The 25,232-nt window shown below is 34.3% G+C and overlaps 1 protein-coding gene across 1 annotated transcript in view; it reads left to right on the top strand.

Annotated features, from left to right (window-relative positions):
• The first annotated feature begins 16,338 nt into the window (after positions 1–16,338).
• The window catches only part of LOC102800992 (death-associated protein kinase 1-like), an 84,726-nt gene continuing 75,832 nt past the window's right edge, over positions 16,339–25,232 (top strand). Inside the window, exon 1 of the mRNA XM_085494507.1 lies at positions 16,339–16,429. The gene's annotated coding sequence lies outside the window, so the exon portion shown is untranslated. The remainder of the gene's footprint in view (positions 16,430–25,232) is intronic.

Below are 25,232 nucleotides of genomic sequence, written 5' to 3' on the forward strand. Positions count from 1 at the left end.
TATTCTTACTTTTAAATATTTTACTTTTTGTCTACAACTATATCTTGATGTGTTGGCCTAGTTTACTCAAATAATTTAGCTGTCGCAGCATTGTATCATAACCTGATGCCTATAATGTCTTGTTCCTGAATAATTAATCCCCGTCCCCGTCACACTAATAATAGAAACTTATGTTTTGGGGTTCCTTCCCAAGTCTGTACATTCATCTAACTGCTATCATTTCCATGGCCTGCCTGAACTTATTTTGTTGATTAAAATTTGGTACAATTGAAAGATATACAAGTTTGCATATTTCACTCAGTAGTAATATACATTGTTTTGTATTTGAAGTCACTGATTTCTGGCAATGAAATGTTCCTCATGAATTTAATTACTTAAAGCTATTCTCCCGAAAACCTTCATCGATGTAGATATATGGAGTTCATTTCATTAGAAATTTAGCTTGAGAACTCAGACGAGATTGGTCACATTGTGATTCCCAACCATTCTATATGTATGTAGAATATAACCCACAATGCAGTGCAGTAGTGTAAAGGTGCACCCCTGACTGATCATCCTGCTTTCGCCCCTGACGGTTATTTGAAAACTTTTAAACATATTAGCAGTATTACGTCAATCCAAATTTTTTAATTGATCAGCTATATTGTTTTGTATGACACAGTGGTGTATTAATTGTTGTACATTTGATTACTGAATCTCACCAACCATGGTCTTCCATTATTATACTCTACTACATGTAAATCACACCATTTTTGGAATAAACTCACAATATAGTAAATTAAATAATAGCAAGTTATGACAATAATTTTGGCCATTGTAGAACAATGAACATCTTATAATATTATTTTATTAGCCATACAAGGCAAACAATCAAAAAAAACTATTCTAAACATTTTTTAAAACTATCATACATGTAAATCATTCAGTTTCTAATTTCAGAATTTCCATAGTCAGGTTGGAAAGTTTTGAATTTCTTTTAATGTATTATTTCTCAAATCTTTATGATTGCTCATAAAACATCACTGATGAGAAAATACAATTTGAAATTAATTCCACCCAAGAAAAAATTATCTACAATAATTAGTTACACTTTCCACTATTGTATTGGTCAGTGCTAAATAGAATTTCCTTCTCTAGTGGTTAGTTTATTTACAAAGAAATTGATAAAAGAAAGTGATAAATATCTTCCCTTCCATCATTATAATAACCTGTCACTCTTATTTTCCCATACCGTTTTATTTCATTCCAGATCTATCACATTTGACCTCATCTTAAAGAGGAGGGAGATGTCATGATGTTCATACAGTTCCTTTTGTATAATCTTCTATTTTATTGAGTTTAATCCAGACAGTGTTCTAAGGGGTTCATATCTTGGATAGTTTTTATTTTATTTTCTTCACTAATTTTATGAAAACACTTAATCCAACTAACATTGTGGCCTTTTTAGGCCATAAACATGATCTCCTAAATCTCCCAATACTGTTGGGCATGCTACATTAATATTTACTTTAACAAGAAACTTGCCAAATTGATTATTGCTTTGATACTTGGTGTATATGTACCTTGGGCAGACCTCACTTAGATTTGTTCATTTTGTGATGATATCTTCAATTCTCTAATTTTGATGAATATTTCTGTCATTTTTGGTAAAAGTGATATTTTCGAATTCTTGTTGAAAACAGCGAGTCAGATTGCTTTCAAATCGATATTATACATATTGTTCATTTTCTAATCATATCTTCAGTTCTTTAATTGACATATGCATTGCTAACAGCGGAGCTATCTCAGCAAACACTCTGTGTCTTGTATTTACTGCCTTATCTGATAAACTCTAACTAGCTCCTATGAAATTCCTTGATGATGTCATCAAGATATCTAAATAGGTGTAGTTAGATACAAAATTGATTGTTTTTTTGTTGTTATATATCCCTTTTTGACTCCCATGTGCGAAGCACAAAATGGGAGTCTTTGCAGTTAGTGTGTCTGTATGTGTGTGTGTGTATGGGTGTACATGTGTGTCCGACTGTTCCACTGCTAACTCAAGAACCATACATCAGTTTTTGATGAAACTTGGTGCATAGATGCTCTGGGCCAATGCGCAGATTTGATTAGGTTTTGGTGAAAATCCATGCTTGTTAATTACCTATTTTGCATGATAATTAGCAAATTTTTAGCTGTTCTATGACTGTTCCACTGATATCTAAAGAACCACTCATTGGATTTTGATGAAACTTGGTACATAGAAGCTCTGAACATATGCACAGATTTGATTAGTTTTTGGTAAAAATCCGTGCATATTAATTACCTAATTTGCATGATAATTAGCTATTTTTTAGTGGTTCCATGACTGTTCCACTGATATCTAAACAACCACTCATTGGATTTTGATGAAACTTGGCACATAGATGCTCTGAACTAATGCTAGGTTTTGATTAGTTTTTGGTAATAATCCGTGGACACTAATTACCTAATTTGCATAATGATTAGTAAATTTTCGGTTTTCATCATAAAGGGTATCCAGTCGGCATATGCCAAAATCATGTACTCATCATGAAAGGTATCCAGTCGGCATATGACGAAATCATGTACTCATCATGAAGGATATCCAGTCGGCATATGCCAAAATCATGTACTCATCATGAAGGGTATCCAGTCGGCATATGCTGAAATCATGTACTCATCATGAAGTTATCCAGTCGGCATATGCCAAAATCATGTTCTCATCATGAAGGGTATCCAGTTGGCATATGCCGAAATCATGTACTCATCATGAAGGGTATCCAGTTGGCATATGGCGAAATCATGTTCTTATCATGAAGGGTATCCAGTTGGCATATGCCAAAATCATGTACTCATCATGAAGGGTATCCAGTCGGCATATGCCGAAATCATGTACTCATCATGAAGGGTATCCAGTTGGCATATGCTGAAATCATGTACTCATCATGAAGGTATCCAGACGGCATATGCCAAAATCATGTTCTCATCATGAATGGTATCCAGTTGGCATATGCCGAAATCATGTACTCATCATGAAGGGTATCCAGTTGGCATATGGCGAAATCATGTTCTTATCATGAAGGGTATCCAGTTGGCATATGCCTAAATCATGTACTCATCATGAAGGTATCCAGTCGGCATATGCCAAAATCATGTACTCATCATGAAGGTATCCAGTCGGCATATGCCAAAATCATGTACTCATCATGAAGGGTATCCAGTCGGCATATGCCGAAATCATGTACTCATCATGAAGGGTATCCAGTTGGCATATGCTGAAATCATGTACTCATCATGAAGGTATCCAGTCGGCATATGCTGAAATCATGTTCTCATCATGAAGGGTATCCAGTTGGCATATGCCGAAATCATGTACTCATCATGAAGGGTATCCAGTTGGCATATACCGAAATCATGTTCTCATCATGAAGGGTATCTAGTCGGCATATACCGAAATCATGTTCTCATCATGAAGGGTATCAATTCGGCATATGCAACTTCGAAGTGTACAGTGATACACAAAAATGGGGCATGTGCAGACTCGGCTCCGACTGTTCTTATATATGTTTCGGCACATGTGAAGCTAGTGTACTTGGAGTCGTGGTGGTTTTCCATTTCCTAACAAAGACCTGTATTTTAATGGGGTCCGTGAGGTAACAAAATTTTGCAGTCAGGATTGTTTGGAAATCACGCTACTTATTACTTTTGAAAGTAAACATTTCTGATGGAAGTGTATCAAATTTTATCTCCTGGAATTCAAGTTTATTCGCTAGAATCGTGTACAAAAACAAGTACTAGATATCATAGTAAGAAAAATGTCCCATGTGCTGTTCCTGTCCCAAGTGACTTGTAATAAACCTGACATTCACTTCCTTATTATACCTCAGGTAACAAATAGAAGCATTGCTTCTCATATGTCAGCTGGATATTCAGAAATTTGAACAGACTACATGTACATGTGAATAAATAAATATTATATTTAGTCATTATAATCTAGAAAAAGCCGGCTACGTATTAAAATCAGGCAATTGAAAGCAAGGTATATTATTTTGTCAAGTCAACGTTGTTGTTAACTGTTATATTTTATGTTGTCAAATATAAGGTCATCAATGAGTTTGTTTGTATAGCATTCCCTTGATAGGTGTTAATCAAATGTCATCAATTTCCTGCTAAATTTGTTCCTGTTTATAAATCTCAGAAAATCCTCCTTCACAAGAGGCAATTTTGTTTTCAAAGTATACTAAGTTCTAATCGTTAGATGAAAGTGATGTTCAACAACTAAATTATTATTGAAAGAGGGTGGTTTGGTTCATTATTAGCTAAAATCATTCAAAGCAGGCAATTTTTTTTTCACCCAAATGCCTTAGTGTTAATTATTATTTTTCTTTTCTTTTTTTTTTTTTTTTTTTTTTTATGACTAATGCAAATAGCCCTTATTTTCAAAAACTCAAATTCTGTTCACAAGATATCAGATTCAACTAGCTCTAAGCCCAACATACTTTTAAGCTTTATTATCATCTTTATTTATTTTAAAATTTGTTGTGCTGTTATCAATACCTTGTAAATTATTGAGTGGATAAACATTTTTATTATTATTAAAGTACTGATGACAACCCACTTATTGCTGAAATGGTCAGCTAAGAATTGACGAGTTATGCAAATGATACAATCCAGTGGACATTGTAATACTGACGAGACTGTCTTTTATGTCAGATCACTGTCTAATAGAACACTGCCATCAAGGGCACATTGTTTCAAAACAGATTTATCATGTTGGTTTTATATAATAATAAATACATCATGGCTGATGAGAAAATCAAACCACTTATCAGTGAATAATCTAACATGGATATTTGAAAAATGTTGAAGCGAAGAAACCTTGAAAGCCCAGGTTATCGACAAACAACCAGTAACCCGGCTTTAAACTCTCATATTTTATTTAATTGAAAAAAACACCAAAAACAAACAAAAAGCTGTTCAAGATGAGAACTATTTCAGTTTATATCATAATTCTAACAAGTGCATTATAATTTCAGGGATATCTATGTAATCTGTATTGCCTCATACTTTCTAATTACTTCATGCTGAAAGTTAATGGACCCAGAATTTAGTCATAGGCATTATATATCAAAAACATAATACTGAATATAGCCTAATGGGAGTGTTGTGCTAACTCAAACTTGAAAAGTTAAACTGCTTTAATGGGAAATTTCAATATTGATATTGCAAAAAATGATTATTTATAAACCAACAATTTTGTTTTAAATCTTCTAAGTATATCTTTACAACAGCAAATCGATGTACCTGATTGTCTAACTAGCACGAATAGCAGCAGTATTGACCATATTGTACTCGTGCTAGTGTTATTACTACCGATAATTCAGATTTTTGTCCAACATACAGAATATTTGAAAATATTTTCTCCCTGGCTGCTTATATTTAAAATTTTTATTTTAGAGATTATTCATAAGAGTCCATGTAAACATATTCCATAAACAACTAGTACTAATAATCAAAGTTCTCCCTTTTTTGTGATGGAATGTTTCTGCCATAGTGACCAAAAACTGCATTTTTGATCAATTTTTGTTAATTGTTCAGCGGCTCACTCTCATAGACTGCGTGGGTGCAAAAATGATATCAGCTGTCACATGTCAAAGGTAGAACGAAAAGTGTTGTCCCCTGGTTCATGTCATTTTGTTTTGTCAGGTATTTGTTGTACATTGAATACTCACTACTTTACTCGTAAACATTGTAAATGAATGCATCACTCTAATTTCATTTGTCAATGTTCGTTAACTCTCAGACCGTGGAGTTTGGCCCTGTATAGCAAAGTGTCTTAATTTGATAATTGAGTTGACCAGCTTTGAACATTGCATTCTCATGTTCTTTGGTCAGTTGCCTTTCCCCATCTTCGATCATAATGTACTATTATACTATTCCCCCCCTTTCAAATATAGATACTTCCTGTTTCATCTTCATTTCTCTATTTTTTATTTATTTTTTGTGTACCAGCCAGATTGTTTACTTCCATCATCAAGATGAAAGCAATTAATACTGTCACTGTCATCTATATCCAGTACCTCTTTTATTTCAGTGCATGTAGATTGACATACTATTTTCTGGAATGTCCAAGTCCATAAAGTAATGAAATGAAGTGTTTAATTTTTCATTATTAGTTTTAATTTCTTTTGGGACTATTATATGTGAGAACAAATCTTGTCGTAATGTCATGTATATTGCTATAATACATGAATACAAAAGCAATAATGTCAAAATTACAGAAACAATTGCATTACATGTGACCGTGGTCAGCCAGAAGTGCCCTCTAGATACAAGCAAAACATCAGTTTCTTAATTTATTATGTAATGAAGGAAATATCAGTTTTCAACACTACTGAAATGTGTGTGTTGTCCCACATCATTTCGTAAGTATTACACACATTGTCAAAACTGGAGATTTATACATTTTGACCACAGTATAAACTGCAAGAGCTATGGGTGATCAACACTAGGTCAATCATCACAAATGCTATTGATCAGGAGATCTAGTTTCAAACATCTTATCTAATTTATCATTCCATTGTCCCCAATAGTGCACATCTAAACTATAAATGATTTGTTTGTCAAAACCCTAATTTAGGTGGCATAAAAATAACTTTATTGCATCTCTAGAAATACATGTTTCTATCAGTACTGTATATAGCAACAAAGAATGAAATAAAATTAAATCAATGAATAAGATTACATAAAGTATTTTTAATTTCTAACTAGAAAGGTACATGTATATGAAAATGAATTATTAAATTTAGTTTAGTAATTCTCAGCAATTCTTTTAAAACTGTACACAGACCATTGTCTATATTGAATGGTAGTTGAAGATTATTTCCATTGGCATGGCAACCAAATAAATATAGATAAAAAATGGTTTTCCTTCATTCTTAAAATGTTGATGTACATATCAAAAGTAGTGCAATTGTATTATTTGGAGCTTTTTGACCCTATGGCTTAATAAGAGTCACTAATCGCAAATCTTTGTGTTTCATGAAAGCAATTTTATATTGTAAAAGTATGATAACAAACATTATATTCTGACAGCGAGAGATTTAGCACTGTTCAGCTGGATGTTCTCAATTGTACTGTGCAATGTCCACTATTTAGTAGTAATACCTGCTAGTATTACATTATATTAGAAGTTCCCACTGCTGTCCGACTAGTTCATTTAGAAGTGCCCACTGCTGGCCGACTAGTTAGTCCCCGTTCGGACGCAGTCCGAAAACGGGGACTTATGTTTTGCCCTGTGTGCGTCCGTCCGTCCGTGCGTCCGTGCTTCCGTGCGTCCGTGCGTCCGTGATCACCTGTATCTCGAACATGCATGGACCGATTGAGTTCAAACTTCACTCATACATCACACATTATATGGGACATATGCACATGCATTTTTTTCATGATCCGATTAACGATAGTCGAATAGCGGCCATTTTAAGGCCGAAAATGCATCAAAATCGTACATTTTCACCATTCCGGACCCGGATCTCAGTTATGCATGGACGGATTTTGTTCAAATTTGGTACATACATTAAACATAATAGGACCTTGATGCACGTCATTTTTTTTTTTGGATCGGGTTCGAAATGGCCGACTGGCGGCCATTTTGTTTTAAAGAATTCAGTTCTGGATCCGTATCTGAGACATGCTTGGATTGATCGAGTTCAAACTTCACACACACAAGGTACATCATGTCACAAATATGTATGTGCATTTGTTTCATGATCTCATTAACGATAGCCAAATGGCGGCCGCTTTAAGGCCGAAAATGCATTGAAATCGCACATTTTCACCATTCCGGACCCGGATCTCAGTTATGCATGGACGGATTTCATTCAAATTTGGTACATACATTAAACATAATAGGACCTTGATGCACGTCATTTTTTTTTTCGGATCAAGTTCGAAATAGCCGACTGGCGGCCATTTTGTTTTAAAGAATTCAGTTCTGGATCCGTATCCGAGACATGTCTGGATTGATCAAGTTCAAACTTCACACACACAAGGTACATCATGTCACAAATATGTATGTGTATTTGTTTCATGATCTCATTAACAATAGCCAAATGGCGGCCGCTTTAAGGCCGAAACTGCATTGAAATCACACATTTTCACCATTCCGGACCCGGATCTCAGTTATGCATGGACGGATTTCATTCAAATTTGGTACATACATTAAACATAATAGGACCTTGATGCACGTCTTTTTTTTTCGGATCAAGTTCGAAATAGCCGACTGGCGGCCATTTTGTTTTAAAGAATTCAGTTCTGGATCCGTATCCGAGACATGCTTGGATTGATCAAGTTCAAACTTCACACACACATGGTACATCATGTCACAAATAGATATGTGCCTTTGTTTCATGATCTGCTTAACAATAGCGAAATGATGGCCATTTTAAGGCCGAAAATGCATCAAAATCACGTATTTTCACAATTCCAGAACCGGATCTCAGTCATGCATGGATGGATTTTGTTCAGATTTAGCACAATGTGTTGTACATATGCAGGTGCATTTCGGTCATGATCTGCTTTGAATGTATATGTCACTCAAATATGAACGGAACGGGGACGTGTCATTGACAATGACTTGTTCATTTAGAAGTGCCCACTGCTGGCCGACTAGTTCATTTAGAAGTGGCCACTGCTGGCCGATTAGTTCATTTAGAAGTGCCCACTGCTTGCCGCCTTGTTCATTTAGAAATGCCCACTGCTGGCCGACAAGTTCATTTAGAAGTGCCCACTGCTGGCCGATTAGTTCATTCAGAAGTGCCCACTGTTGGCCGACAAGTTCATTTAGAAGTGCCCACTGCTGGTCGACTAGTTCATTTAGAAGTGCCCACTGGTGGCCGACTACTTCATTTAGAAGTGCCCACTACTGACCGACTAGTTCATTTAGAAGTGCCCACTACTGGCCGACTAGTTCATATAGAAGTGCCCACTGCTAGCCAACTAGTTCATTTAGAAGTGCTCACTGCTGGCAGACTAGTTCATTTAAAAGTGCCGACTGCGGGCCGATTAGTTCATTTAGAAATGCCGACTGCTGGCTGACTAGTTCATTTAGAAGTGGCCACTGCTGGCCGATTAGTTCATTTAGAAGTGCCCACTGCTGGCCGACAAGTTCATTTAGAAGTGCCCACTGATGGCCAACTAGTTCATTTAGAAGTGCCCACTGCTGGCCGACTTGTTCATTTAGAAGTACCCACTGCTTGCCGCCTTGTTCATTTTGAAGTGCCCACTGCTGGCCGATTAGTTCATTCAGAAGTGCCCACTGTTGGCCGACAAGTGTATTTAGAAGTGCCCACTGCTGGTCGACAAGTTCATTTAGAAGTGCCCACTGCTGGCCGCCTTGTTCATTTAGAAGTGCCCACTGCTGACCGATTAGTTCATTCAGAAGTGCCCACTGCTGGCCGACTAGTTCATTTAGAAGTGCCCACTGCTGGCCGACTAGTTCCGTTAGAAGTGCCCACTGCTGGCCGACTAGTTCATTTAAAAGTGCCCATTACTGGCTGACTAGTTCATATAGAAGTGCCCACTGCTGGCCGACTAGTTCATTTAGAAGTGCCCTCTGCTGGCCAACTAGTTTATTTAGAAGTGCTCACTGCTGGCAGACTAGTTCATTTAAAAGTGCCGACTGCGGGCCGATTAGTTCATTTAGAAATGCCGACTGCTGGCTCACTAGTTCATTTAGAAGTGACCACTGATGGCCGATTAGTTCATTTAGAAGTGCCCACTGCTGGCCGACAAGTTCATTTAGAAGTGCCCACTGCTGGTCGACTAGTTCATTTAGAAGTGCCCACTGGTGGTCGACTAGTTCATTGAGAAGTGCCCACTGCTGGCCGACTAGTTTATTTAGGAGTGTCCACTGCTGGCCGACTAGTTCATTTAGAAGTGCCCACTGCTGGCCGACTAGTTCATTTAGAAGTGCCATTATTGTGTTTATGCACCTGAATTATTTTATGTTGTGTATCTGATCTGAACCTCGGTTTGAGTAGATAATCCCACCCTCACTACAGCATTTGACATCCATGTACGAGTGACATGACTGCCAAAAATAATGAGATTTATGCCAACAAATTTCATGCAAACTACTTTTTTACAATATTACTGACCAGAACAATGTATATGTGTTGCTTGATAATTATTATTGACACCTAATAATAACACAATGACACTCTGTGCAATGGCAAGATATGAAGTTACAATACTGAGATTACTATAATTGACACTCTACACAATTGTGATGGGCACCGTAGCAATATAGCACAGTTCTTATACAAATAACTTAGTTTATAGTCTAGTACAGCACCTAAAACTACACGAAAATTGGACATAGAAACATTAATAGCGACAAAATGTACTTCCCATTTGATCTCTGCAGAACCGATTGCACAAAACAAATATTAATAAAAAAACCTGTTGAGAATGGTGATATTTTTTGACAATTGCTGACAGAGGTTTAGTTGTAAAAATGCTTGTTGTTAATATTTATTGACAATTGCTGACAAATTAGTAATTTTGTAGAAAACAGGAACAGTTACAACACAATGTTGGAAATTTACTTGTATGAAAGTACACAAGGCAGCAATAACTTGATTTGTCCAGCATACAACTAACGATGTATTATAAACTAAAATGTCACAAGTCACCTCTAGCAAGGGAAACTATGAGACCTATAGCTCATTTGTATATCAGCATGGACAGTCACGAAATCTCAAAAACACAGCGAAAATGTTAATGAATCAGGATAGTAAATTTAAACTGGCAATCACTCCAGATGACATGGACCTTCAAAAACACTCATTTCATATAGACACAAGTTTGGAAATGCAACTTTCTCGAAGCTGACCAACCAGTGCATACACTAAAATACATGTTGACTATGTACTATTAAATCACTACGAATATTCCTTTGGACCATAACCAGCATGCTGGGTTTCCTAATCATTACACTACTGTACATAAACACGATGAACAAGGTTGCATATCCTGATAGTTCCGGACACTCACTAACACATGCCATCTTTGATTCAGCAACAAACTCAACACTGGTGACACTATGCAAGTGATATAATTATTTCACCAGTGCTAGAATCATCAATTAAACTAGGTAGCTGGAACATAAACAGTGATGAGTTCAGTGATGTCATACCATCACTTGATTTTATCTGTCCACTGCAGGCGTGGCTAAACAGTAATTGTTTCAGATTATGAGCTTTGTCAGTAGTATAGATAATGTTCATTTAATTTGCAAAGGCAGATCGAGTTGGTAGTGGTGCTAGTTATATACCTAGAGCTCGGAGAGGTTGTGTTGCAGTCATTTTTAAAAATAAACTTAAACTGTACATATTAAACTAATTAAAGTAAAACAAGTGATATAATATTATCCAAAGATATAAATGATCTATTCATAGGCAGCGTTTACATCCCATCAGAATTTTCATCAATCCATGAAAGAATGAAGTTATCTTTGAATATTCCTCTGAAGGGGATGTTATCCTGTTTGTTGATGACAACAATCACCGCATTCCAACTCCAGAAATCTACAACAAAGATAATCTTAAAACAGGAAACAATTATGATGTAACGCCTAAATCTAGTGCAAACAAAATTGACAAGAATTGTATTGAAATGTGTCTGGAACACAACTTATAATTTTAAATGGTAGAACGATAGGTAACTCAATGGGAAAGTACACTTGCTACCCTCCAAATGTATGTATATGTACTGCCATTGACTTCACTATCAACTCAAAAATCATTTGTGCTCTATTTTAAGTCTCAGGACAAATATCTCAGATCACTGCCCAATCTTAATGTTATTATCTATCAATGTTTAAATATAAAAAATATCTGATTTCAAAACAAAAACCTACAGTCATGATACTGAAGCTGCTACAAGGCTTTTTCATTCTTGGCTTCAGAGAAAAGTTGTTAAAAACAAAATTCTAAATATTCCAAAAAGATAGAAAGAAACTAAAGACATGCAGATTCAAAATTTGGAAGATTCTACAGGCGAGGCTTCACTCTTTTGGAAACTATTGGGTGAAATGAAACAAATCAGTGAGTAGTTTAACCAGTGAATTTGTCTCCTAAGGAGTCAAAGAACATTTTCGAATATCTACTGGAAGAAAACAAATCAATTAATGCAGCAAAATATCGTCTGTTGGTATTTCAGAGGAGCCTAAACAATGAGAGAAATATGATTCAGCATAGTGATGAAACTCTAAAAATTAGCGAAGCTCGAATCAGACGAAGATAATAAAAGATAATAATAAAACATAGATAAAAAAATGCTTCATTCCAACCATTCAGAAAATTGACATTTCTAATTTTGTTACATTCAAGATAAAAGTAATGAAAATACAAGTTTTAATAAAAAAATATAAAATGAGATAACTGATAATGTAATAAATTATTTTGGTTAAATTCTGTTACAAGATTTCAGGTAGTATGATAATGCAACTATAATATCATGGTGTTTTGAATTGAGTATAAATTGTTTTGTTATCAAATTTTGTGAATTTACTGTTTATTGGGTTAAGGTAGCGGGACTATTATTTGCATACTTGTTTTCATCTTCTAGTTGTGACTAAATGACTACAAATAGACCTAGGAAAGTATATATTTTTAGAATCGCCAGACTTCAAGCTTTTCACAAGTGTATTTTGCATGCCGGTATCTACGACACGTTACGTTAATAATTACGCATTAATGCTGGCGATAAGAAGTATTTTTTTCACTTTTCCTAGTTGTTCAATAGTCAGGTAATGTGAATGTGTATGGTCAGTTTTATTCAAGCAACGCGTTTTAAAAAATAGTGTGCTGAATTTCAATTACTGTTTTAGTCGCATTGCCCCAACTCAAACCACAACTCGTTGGTAAATAATCTATAAAATAGTTTGTCTGGACACATTCAAGTTCCTCTCACTGTCACCTTAAAGCTGTGAAAAATTGGTGTTAATCCGACGACAATAAGTATACGTTATTTTTTGTTAGAGACCTTGTATTTTGAAAAACATAAACTCCTAGAAAACGTCCATGAAGTAACAGCAGAGATTTTCAAGCTTGTTTATCGGCACAATCAATTTGTTTTCCCATCAAGGTATGTTTTAACATGTGTAGGGGCATCCAAATGTGTAAAGCTATTGGAAACCAAAAAAATAAAGTAATGGGATAGCTATAATTGGATAAATTCGGCATATGAAAACACCAAAATCAATGATTTATTTTCAGTGGCTGTGTGACCTTGTATATGACACATTCATTTGCAAATGACTAATCTGTGAAATAAACAGGGGCGGAGACAAACCACTCAAATGTTTGGAAACACTCATTGTGTGTCAGATAGCTACTGATAACACATCCTAACTTTGCTTTGTCTTGAGTTTATCTTTGAAACTTATAGGCACACAGATTAAACCTGTGTTGTTGATTTTGGAAAACACTACTGAGGTTGCCTTGCTTCCCTTCAGAAAATCTACATGACATTCTATGTTATGTTGACTTTATCATATGAAAGTTTATAGTGCATTTCATCAATTAATAAATAAATGTGAAAATCGTAATTTTCAACACAAATAATAGTCTCGCTACCTTAAGTGTGTTTCTTTCGTTGTTGTTTAATTTAGAGTTTATCAAATGGTGTAATTCATCTTCTATAATGTATTAAAAAGTAGGACACAAAATCTTACTACTGCTTTACAAAGACTAATCAATATCATTTTTAAATGTGGTAATTAAGATGCCTGAATCATGAAAGTCAAACATAATAATGCCGTTAAATTAATCCACTTCAAAACATAACCCAGCAAACTACAGAAGTATACTATCTCAAGCTGCCGTGGAAAACTATTCACAAACATTTTAAACACTAGGCTAATATCATACTTAGATATGAATAACCTCTTATCAAAGCAACAGTTTAATTTTAGAAAAAATTGTCAAACTACAGACAACTTATTTATATTAAATACAATTGTGAACAAATATCTGTACCATGCAGAACATTCTAAAAGCACTAAATCTAAGGCCAAGAAATCTAAGAAAATTTGTGCATGTTTCATCGACATCAAGAGAACTTTTGACACCCATTTTAAATTTGCTTAGAAACATTTTTTTTTGCAAGGCCTTAGACAATTTCATGATTTAATGTGGCCTGTACTAATTGAAAGCACACACAAAACTTGAATAATGCATATTGAATTATATTGGAAATTGCAAAAATATGGTATCAACGGAAATATTCACAATCTCTTAAAAAATATGTATAGTGGGGTATCCTACAAGGTAAACACAAATAACGGGCTCACAAATGAATTTGATTCATTTAATGGAGGTAAAACAAGGCTCTAATATAAGTCCAACTTTATTTAGTTCGTTCATTAATGACTTGCCGGACAAAATACAATCTGCAAATGGCAAGCCCCATGAACTAAACAGCCAAAAACTAAACTGCGTTTTGTTTGCTGATGACGTCCTAATCTTATCACAGACCCAGGAAGGTATGCAGTGCAGTATAGATGCACTGGCAAACTATCAGTAAGCCTAAATAAAACTAAATTAATGGTATTCAATAAAAGAAATCAAACATTAAATAGGAAGTCAGTGTTTTATGAGGGAAATGAAATTGCCACAGTAGATAGTTTTAACACCAAATGGAAAATTCAAAACTGCGTCCAATACTTTAAAAGAGAAAGCTATGAAAACAATATTTCCGTTAAAGCAGTCTTTATTAGCATTTTCAGATTATAAAATTAGCACAGCATTGAATTTATTTGATAAATTAATTGTACCAATTATTAATTATGGGTGTGAAGTATGGGGAGAAGAATCAACAAAACATACCGGTAGTAACATTATAGAAAGTGTACAGTTTGCATTCTGTAGATTTCTTTTAGGTGTCAGAAAAAATGCAACAAAAAATGTTATTCTTGGAGAGCTGGGTAGATACCCATTGAACATAAAAATTAAAACACAGATAATAAAATATTAGTTGAGACTAAAATTATTTAAATGATATAAAAAAATTAAAATTAAGGTGATCTTTTTGCAAATTTAGAATTTCTGACCATAAACTACTCATTCAGACTGGCCGGACAAAAGAAAATTCCTAGAAACGAAAGAATATGTAAACTCTGCACAGATGATGAAATTGAAGACGAGTACCATTACTTAATAGGATGCAGTAAATATGACATACCCCGTAATACATTATTTAAATATATAAAGGACAACAAATCTGACTTCTTGAAAATGAACAAAGAAGATAAATTTTGATCAATTATGACAAGCTTGCAGGAATATAAACTGCACTATTCATACACACAAGTATGAACTTAAGAGATGAAACATAGCAACTCCATCAAATTAGTCTGCAGGTAGTTTTAATGCAATGGCATATTTAGTAGCTTAGTAGTTTTATTGTTTTACTAATTTCCATGTTTTTTCTTCCATTCTTAGTTACATTTATTCAATGTTTTATTCATGATTTTGGTGGAGTTAACTGTATTTCAGTTTTGTCTTGTCCTAAACAATAACATTAGCTTATGTTTTTTCCTCGTTCTATAATTATATGTATTTAATGTGCTACTTGTGATATTAGTTGCGTGAAGTACCGGTATTATTTCTGTTTTTGTTTTTGTTTTACAACCATGGTAGATTTTCGCGTTGAATAAAAAATATTATTATCATTATTATATTCAGATGGCCCAAGTTGTTCATGTCACATGTATGATATTGGGTGCCCTATTCACCCAATCTGTCAGCTGCCAATTAATCTCAAGATTGGCTATCCAACCCAAATGTCAGACCAATCAGAGAGTAGCTTGCTTTCTTGATATTTTTTCATTTTCCTGGTCATTAAACTTTCTCCAATAATATATCCATAGTTCTCCTTTAGTTGCCAGAAAATTAATTATAATTACACATGGTTTCTTTCTTTATTCCCAACGTACCATTCGCCAAGTTGATGCCCAACATAAATGAATTAAGATAATAGTCATTATTACTCCTATGAATAGAAAAATCATGAAAACTTGTAGTGCATTTTCTCATGTGTGCAAGTGAATGGGGCAATACAAAATGTTGGAAATATGTACTGTTTCTGTTGTGAGTACGAGTACAGGTCAATGAACCAGGTATTACGTAACTTATTCAGTCATTGCATTACATGACCTAGATTTCTACAATGATAAATGAATAAATCATGAATGTTTTACTGACCAAATCATCGACAGCATGCATTAGATATTCATGTTGTACTCTTCATTATATTTGTTTTCCAGGGTCAGAATACTCCATTACATTATGCTGCAGATAATGGACATACACCTGTTGCAGAGTTGTTATTAAAACATGGTGCTGATATCACTGCTGTCGACAAAGTGAGTATACTGGTGATGTTCAATGAATGTATGTTTTTTTGTGAAAGCAATGTCTAAGGTCACAAGTAAATTGTTATAACATAAAAAAATTAATGGTTTAATGTTGAGAAATAATGTGCAGGCATGTGTACCCAATCACCTAAGCCACCCAAACCTGGAACTTTGCATGTGACAATGTCATACCCCCCTCCCCATACAATCATTGCTCTCACAACCATGTATATGTACATGCATATGGATGTAAAAAAGGTCCAAAAACCTTGAATTTTATTTTTATGTCCTATTATTCACAAACTGCTGAATTATAATTTCCCTGTCAAGGAATCATTTTGTACACATTAACTTCCCTGCATGTTTAATGTAAAGTCATGGGCTTTGGGTGCAAATGATTTGTTGGTATTTCATGTTTATTGATAATGAAGTGATAAGGTATAGTCGGGGGGTTCTGAATAAAATATAGTACGCAAGCTGAAGTATAACAACTCTTAAAAGGGGTGTCACTTAGTTATTTGACGCATGTACAGTGTTAGAATAGTCAAGTGTGAAAAAAGAATTTCATGAATTCATGTTACCTTGACTTGGAAACAGTATGATTTTAGTATGTACCGTATATACATGTAGGGTATCTATTTTAAGTTTCTGCACTTGAACAAGGGTATAATTTTACAAAAGTAAGTTCGTGTTTAGCGTTTTTTTGAAAGGCAATACCTCAGCAGTTGTACCCGATCTGACTTTGAGTACCCACCCCATCGATTTCGATTTCATAAAAACAATGCAGTTACATATGACCACATTGTAAAATACCATTTAATTGGAATCAAAAAATGAGGATAGATTTACCTCTGTGAATCTCTACCTATATATCCAGATATATGCCTGGCTTAATGATGTTACAATTTCACACATGTCACATGTATGTACACTCATTTGATGACCCAATTCGAGATGGTTGAATGCTGGCAATTTTATTTAAAAAAAAGAGTTTTATTTATTTAACATTTTCCTCTAAATCTAAGCCCCACAATGCACCGTGTTTCAAGATAAATTACTTACAGTAACCTATACTAAATCATGACTTAACAATGGTTAGAACGTTAAACCTTTTGCCCACATATTTCTACTAAACTAAAAGTCTAGTGAATTCTTCACAAACACCCCACTCCTAGACCACAGAATCATACCCAATGTTTTTTGATAAATTGAAAGTGAGTCTGTGATAATAACATAAATTTCATCATAAATCACAGTATAGTTCATGGTCAAGGTGATCAATAGTCTCAGTGTTTATATTTCGTAGTTGATTTCAGTCTCACATAATAATTAACGTGTTAACGATAGGAAAGTGTCAAGATGGACTGTGATTATAACACTTTTATTGCAAAAGACGCCTTACTAGTATTTCGTGGCCTGGCTTAGATTTATCGGCTCATCATTAAGGGTATCCAGTCGGCATATGCCGAAATCATGTGCTCATCATGGAGGGTATCCAGTCGACATATGCCAAAATTATGTTCCCATCATGAAGGGTATCCAGTTGGCATATGGCGAAATCATGTTCTCATCATTAAGGGTATCCAGTCGGCATATGCTGAAATCATGTGCTCATCATGGAGGGTATCCAGTCGACATATGGCGAAATCATGTTCTCATCATGAAAGGTATCCAGTTAGCATATGCCAAAATTATGTTCTCATCATGAAGGGTATCCAGTTGGCATATGCCAAAATTATGTTCTCATCATGAAAGGTATCCAGTTAGCATATGCCAAAATTATGTTCTCATCATGAAGGGTATCCAGTTGGCATATGCCAAAATTATGTTCTCATCATGAAGGGCATCCAGTTGGCATATGCCAAAATCATGTTCTCATCATGAAAGGTATCCAGTTGGCATATGCCAAAATTATGTTCTCATCATGAACGGTATCCAGTTGGCATATGCCGAAATCATGTTCTCATCATGAACGGTATCCAGTTGGCATATGCCGAAATCATGTTCTCATCATGAAAGGTATCCAGTTGGCATATGCCAAAATTATGTTCTCATCATGAAGGGTATCCAGTTGGCATATGCCGAAATCATGTTCTCATCATGAAAGGTATCCAGTTGGCATATGCCAAAATTATGTTCTCATCATGAACGGTATCCAGTTGGCATATGCCGAAATCATGTTCTCATCATGAAAGGTATCCAGTTGGCATATGCCAAAATTATGTTCTCATCATGAAGGGTATCCAGTCGACATATGCCGAAATCATGTACTTATCATGATAGGTATTCAGTCGGCATATTTAATTTTTTCCTTTCTCCAAAATCACCCCTTTACAAGAGCCAATATTGTGCAATGTTTTTAAAATATCCAATATTCTAGTCATTAGATGAAAGTGCTGTTCAGCAACTAAATCATTATTGACAAAAGGGTGGTTTGTTTTGATATTGGCTAAAATCGTTCAAAGCAGGCAAATTTTTTTCACCCAAATGCCTTAAATGTTAATTTTTAATGACTAATGCAAATAGCCCTCATTTTCAAAAAATAAGATTCAACTAGCTCTAAGCTATTTTCTGATTTCCTTATCACCCAATCAACATACTTTTATGCTTTACTATCATCATTATTCTTGAGAGTGTCATTACTTTTTGACTCCCGTGTGCGAAGCACAAAAAGGGAGTCTTTGCAGTTAGTGTGTCTGTGTGTGTGTGTCTGTTCCCCTGATATCTCAAGAACCATACATTGATTTTTGATGAAACTTGGTGCATAGATGCTCTGGGAGAATGCGCAGATTTGATTAGGTTTTGGTAAAAATCCATGCATATTAATTACCTAATTTACATGATAATTAGCTGATTTTAGCTGTTCCATGACTGTTCCACTGATATCTAAAGAACCACTCATTGGATTTTGTTGAAACTTGGCACATAGATGCTCCAAACTAATGCGCAGATTTGATTTGATTAGTTTTGGATAAAAATCTGTGCAATATTAATTACCTAATTTGCATAATGATTAATCAATTTTCGGCTTTTCCACTGATATCTCGAGTACTAATCATCACATTTCAATGAGACTTGCTACATAGATCTTCTAGGACTATGCAGAGACCTGATTAGTTTTAATTTAATATTATTTACCTAATTTGCATAATGTTCCACTGAAATATAAAGAACCACGAATTGGGTTTTAATGAAACTTTTAATTGTATATATGGTCTTTATTTATAATAGAAGGCCATCGGCCCATAATATCTACATACATTATTTATATTTGAAAATAAAATTACAATTTTTAAACAATTGACAATACTTGTAGCTCTTTTCGCAATTTCATTGCGTGAAAAGTAAAGGCTCCCAGTCTTTGAAGAAGATCTGTATTTTTTGTACCCATTAATTTGTAATATTTACTGACTGTTGGGGGATTAAAAAAGTTAGCAGGAATATACTTTATTCTTAGATTAACAAATAAGTAAAAAATGGTATTCATTTTCAATGTTGTTACTGTTACAAAGCAAGCAAATGCGTTCACTCCTATCTACATTATTTTTTCTATCTGTCTCAATACGAAGATAGTGGCATGAACAGCGGAGTCGAGCCAACATTTGAACATGAGAATGCACTTTCACACAAAATAAATACTTTTCAGGTTCCAATGAAAATTTAAATTCCTTATAAAATGTCAGTTTCTCTAAAGTACATACATACCTGGCTGAACCAATCAGTATATAAAACTTGTTTCATTTTTTTCTTAAAAATGCGCAAAAACACATTTACGTTATTGACAGTTTGTGATTCCCAAACATCATCTAAATTACATAAAAATAACATATTTTTAACATGACTAACCCAGGTTAACCTGGATCTAAGATTGGGTTTTTCAATATTATATAACATAAGGTAGCATTTCTTTGGGTAACAGGTTTCTGGCATTTTTAATAATTTTGTCCAATACCTAATGCATTTTAATGCCATGTGAAAATAAATAGGAAATATGCCACACTCACCCAATACTGCAACATTTGGAGCATTGCAGGAGATACCCAAAAAATAACGACAGGCTAGAGATTGTACACGTTCCAAACATAAATGATTTTCAAAGCCCCATACCTCGGAACCATAAGTTAATATTGGTAACACCATAGTGTCAAACATTTTAAAAAATACATCAAAGGATAACATACCAGTAATTTTTGTAACCCTGGTAATATTGAAAAATGCCTTCTTTGCCTGTTGTGATAATATTTTTGTTGCTTCAGACCAAGAAAGTCGGTTTGAAAAAATAACACCTAAATATTTATAATATGGCACCACTTCGATTTGTTCCCCATCGTAAGTCCATTCCTCATTTTTTGAAAGTTTATCCCCAGCTTTGAATACAATCACTTTAGTTTTAGATAAATTTACAATTAGTTTCCACTTATTACAATAAGAACTCAATGTGTTAAAGTGTCGCTGTAAGCCAATGACAGTGTCAGAGAATAAAGCGACATCATCTGCAAAAAGCAAGCACATAATTTCAACCAAATCCGGTGAAAGTTGTATGCCCCTCTGAACCCCAGAATGCATCTTGTGTGCCAATTCATTTATAAAAAAGGAAAACAAAAAGGGACTAAGCATACAACCCTGACGCACACCGGTTGGGCAGTTAAAATACTCAACTCAACTAGTAATAGATGTGCGCACGCACGACTTGACATCTTTGTACATAGCATAAAGCATTTTGAACATTTTACCTGTAACACCACCCCTCAGCAGAATATACCACAATCGTTGGCGTTCAACCGTGTCGAAGGCCTTGGAAAAATCGACAAATGCACAGTAAAATTTTCCACGTTTTTTAGACAGATATTTTTGAATAACGCACTGTAAAATGAAGATACTATCAACAGTTGAATAACCAACAAGAAAACCAGCCTGTGATTCGTCAATTTTTCCGAAGGCCTCCGACCAGAACCCGAGACGTCGGTTTAAAATAGACGTGAATATTTTGCTAAATATACTTAGTAGAGATATTCCCCTGTAATTATCGGGTCTGTTTAGTGAACCGTTTTTGTGAAGTGGTACAATGATAGCCCTTGACCACTGCTGAGGAAAAATACTTAAATCAAATAATCTGTTAAATAGCACAATTAAGTACGGCAAAAGATAATCTATATTCGATTTAAAAAATTCCCCTAGTAATCCATCCGGTCCGGGTGATTTGCCATATTTTAACTTGCGAACCGCTACTATAATTTCTTCACCCAATATCGGACTATTTAAAAACTCGCAGTTTGCTTCCGACTCTACTCTAAAAGAAATATCAACACTGTTAATTAAATTTAAAAACTCGTCAGAAGAAGGGAAATCATCCTGTCCTGGTGAATCACAGGGAGTAAATAATTTACTAAAATAATCAAACCACTCATCAGGTTGGATAGAGTTAATACTAACAGGTATGGATGATAAACGTCGCAAAATGCTCCAGAACTTTTTTGAATCTTTCAATCCCAATTCCAATTCAATCCTTTTTTCACAGAAAAAGGCACGTTTTTTCTCTCTACACACAAGGTTGAAATTTCTTTTCGCGGCTTTATACAAATTAAGCGAATCAATGCTATTATCAACTCGAAAATTTCTCAACAATTTATACTTTCCATACTTCAAAGCTTTACACTCGTTGTCAAACCAAGATGGCTGACTAGGATACTGTGATACGTTTTCGGGTGCCCGTCGACCCATTCCACACAAATCAGCTGTCCTCATAAAGATATTACTCAGATTATCAACAAAATTAAAAATTTCATAATTAGGGTCGGAAATAAAGCTGTCAAGACCTTTGTCAACTAAACTAGATTTGAGTTTGTGAGAAAAAACGTGTTCTTTACTCAGTGACCAAACGTAACGTTTTAAAACTAATTCATTTGTTTCATTCTGAGTGGTAGTCACATTTGGTACACTGGCATTTAATGAAATAAACAAGGGAAGGTGATCGGATTTCGTACGAATACCAACTGCAAAAGTGGACAATATTGTAAACAAAATAGAGGACATAATAGTATAATCAACCACGCTGGCACCCGAATTGGCGATGCAAGTGAATTCCTCGTGTTTGGCATCCTCGCCTAAACTTTTAAAAGGAACTATGCAGAGACCCAATCAGTTTTTGGTAAATATTTATACTTATTAATCACCTAATTAACATAATTAATTAACACTGATATCTCAATTACTGATCATCACATTTGAATAAAATTTGGTACATAAATGCTCTAGGACAATAGACAGACGTGATTAATGTTGGGTTAAAATTTGTTCATATTAATTCTCTAATTAGCATAATAATTCATAATTTTTTTGTTCTGTTCATATTAGTTACCTGATCTACATAATTAGTTTTCAGCTTTTCCATCAATATCTCGTGTACTAGTAATTTTGAATTAATTTGTAATGCGTCTTCAATACTCTCAGCACACAGGAGTTCTTTCTAAGCTTTCTTTGATCATAATTTTAGTGATGTTATCAATACCATTTAAATTATTGATGAATAAAGATTTTATTATTAAAGTACCGATGATGACCCACTTATTGCTGAAATGGTCAGCTAAGAATTGACTTATGCAAATGCAACAATCCAGTGGACATTTTAATTCTAACGAGACTGTTATTTATGTCAGATCATTGTCTAATAGAACACTTCCAGCAAGGGCACATTGTTTCAAAACAGATTTATTATGTTGGTTTAATAATAAATACATCATGGCTGATGAGAAAATCAAACCACTTATCAGTGAATAATTTATTCTAATATTAATTTGTGTTGTACTCAAGCTGATGTTATTAGTACCGATATTTCAGATCCAACAAATAGAATATTTGAAAGTATTTACTTCCTGGCTGCTTATTCATTTTTACCATTTTTACAGAGAAAGAAGGATGTATTTCCAAGAAAACATGTGCAAAATAATCTAAAAACTGATCATTTTTGAACATTTTCCATAGGATTCCACCACCAGTTCTGTCTTATCATCACAAGTTTATTAATGACATAGTCCTGTTTATAGTCTGCTCTTTTCTTTAGAAGATGGGGACAAAAGTAGCCAAATTTTGTGAGTGAAAAACTGAAAATTAACTCAAATTTGTGTCTGTTGCCCACAAAATTAGGATTCAATTCTAGAAATATTGAAGAATGTAATAAAAATGGGCAAACAAATTTAGGTGAGAAAGTCAGGTGGTGAAAAATTTACGCATATTATTCCATGGACCACTTGTAGAAATATTCAAAATTCTCCCATTTTTGTGATGTCCTCATAGCACTATATATATATTTTTTTTAGCATAGGTGACTGAATAAAATTTCTGCCATCGTGACCAATTGTATACTATTCAAAAAATGCACTTTTGATCAATTTTCAAGGTCGTTTTTTTTGAGAAATTAGTGACCTTATAGTTTTAATTTCAGAATTCTGAATATTACAATATTAAACCCAACCCCTTTTGCTGGATTTTGAGGATTTCGGAGTATTTTTTTAATGGTAGCAAACTACCATAAATGAGTTTCTTAACCTGGGTTTACGTCAGCAATCAAAAATGTATTATTTAAAAGCAAAACATAAATTATATAAAAAGGTTGCAAATATAGTAATGTACTGACAACTGTTAATTCCTGAAAAGGCAGAAAAATGCTACTACTCAGAACAGTTTTCCAAATACCATAGGTGAAACATGGGAATCATCAATGACTTGATTGGTAATAAGCAGGGAAATAAGTCACTCCCAGACAGGCTGAAACGTCACGCTGGTGGTGCCAAACTTATTTGCTCAAATCCTAGAAAAATCACTGAAGTCTTCTACAATTTGGTAAACATTGGTTCTAACCTAGCTTCTAAAATTGACAAAACAACCTCTAAACATATTGATTTGTTATGTGACCACCATACTTTTTTTTATTGCCTACAACACAAAAAGTGACAATTTAAATAATAACACATGTTTGTGAGGGCATTATCACAACTTGTTACCTACCCAAGGGATGGTGGTCATGACCAAAATATTGATGATGCCAAACCCAAAATTAAAATTTCGCTTGATCTAATTAACGCTTTGCAAGGAGCCTGTGACCACTTTAAAGCATAAATGAAGAAATATGCAAATAAATACATCCCCGGAATTCATCTGCAGTGAGAACAATCTTTGGCTAAATTAGAAAATCAATACAATTTGTAAAAAATTACCAATAAAGTAATAATGTGTTTCTTCAATTACTATTCGAGTGGATTACTGGATGTTTATGGCGCTGTGATGGGACAAATAGAGAATCATGCTGTGAAAAAGATTTGCTCTTTCAGGTTGCTTATCTAATGATATGCCATTGTTTTTTTTTTGTCAATATTGCCAAGGGTAACACTGTTGATGCTGTCTGGGGTTGTATATGTTTTGTGTCTCTGCCAATATATTGTTCATTTGTCATTGCTGGTCAATACTTGTCATTTTAGACAATGTGGATTTTTTTGCCAATTTAGTTGTGCATTAACAAGTTAATATCACTTTTATATTTTATGTTGATTATGATTTCAAACAATTAATACTATACATTTCAATATTTATAGTTTATTCAAATCATAATACAAAAAATCATGTGAAACAACAGCATTTAAAATGTACATATTCCCATCAATATTGGTATCTCTAAAATGATAATTGTTCAGCAGTTCACTCCCATAGACTGCATGGATGCAAAAAGGATATATCAGCTGTCATGTGACATGCATAGAGAGAAAAAAGGTTGTCCCCTGATTCATGTCATTTTGTTTTGTCAGGCATTTGTAGTACA

This window comes from Saccoglossus kowalevskii, chromosome 20 (genome assembly GCF_978046115.1).
Source record: "Saccoglossus kowalevskii chromosome 20, keSacKowa6.1, whole genome shotgun sequence".
Lineage (NCBI taxonomy): Eukaryota > Metazoa > Hemichordata > Enteropneusta > Harrimaniidae > Saccoglossus > Saccoglossus kowalevskii.